This window comes from Myotis brandtii, unplaced genomic scaffold, assembly GCF_000412655.1.
Source record: "Myotis brandtii unplaced genomic scaffold, ASM41265v1 scaffold115, whole genome shotgun sequence".
NCBI lineage: Eukaryota > Metazoa > Chordata > Mammalia > Chiroptera > Vespertilionidae > Myotis > Myotis brandtii.
In genome coordinates this window covers 6624932-6625534 of record NW_005353967.1, presented here as the reverse complement: position 1 = coordinate 6625534, position 603 = coordinate 6624932, and positions in this window count along the sequence as shown.

Genomic DNA, 603 nt, shown 5'->3' with positions numbered 1-603 from the left:
AGGTTCACCTATTTGCTTTAAAATAACCCCTCAATTGAAAATTGAAAACAATTCAGGCCTTAGGATTTTCACCTTTATCCTGAGAACAATAGGAAACCATTTGGCAGACTTAATTAAATGAGTGGTCAGAGCAGGTTTTCTTTTTAAGTTTATTCTCGTTGCTGCATTGAGAATGGTCTGAGAAGGAATGGACAAGAAAGATTTGGACAGAGCAGTCAGGTGGTGATAGGTAAGAGAGATCATGGTGAACTGAAGTGGTGGTAGCAATAAGATAGAAGGCGTATTGGACAGGTGTGGAAAGTATTTCTAAGGTAGAATTGATAGGTCTCGCTGATGAGTTGAATGATCTTTTACCGTCTCTGCATCCACCCCCTTGGGCATTTATCTTTGAAGTGTCCTCTGCCTCTGTCTCTGGACTTGACCATGTGCCTGGCTTTGGGTAATAGAATGAAGCAGAAGTGCAAGTATGGTGCTTCTAAGTCTACCACTCAAGAGGCCTTGCTCTTTCTTGTATTTCTGTCATCTCCATGAGGACATTCCTGAGGTAGCCTACTGGCATGGAACAGATACATGGCAGAGACTTGAAGTGCCCAGTCAGCCCAG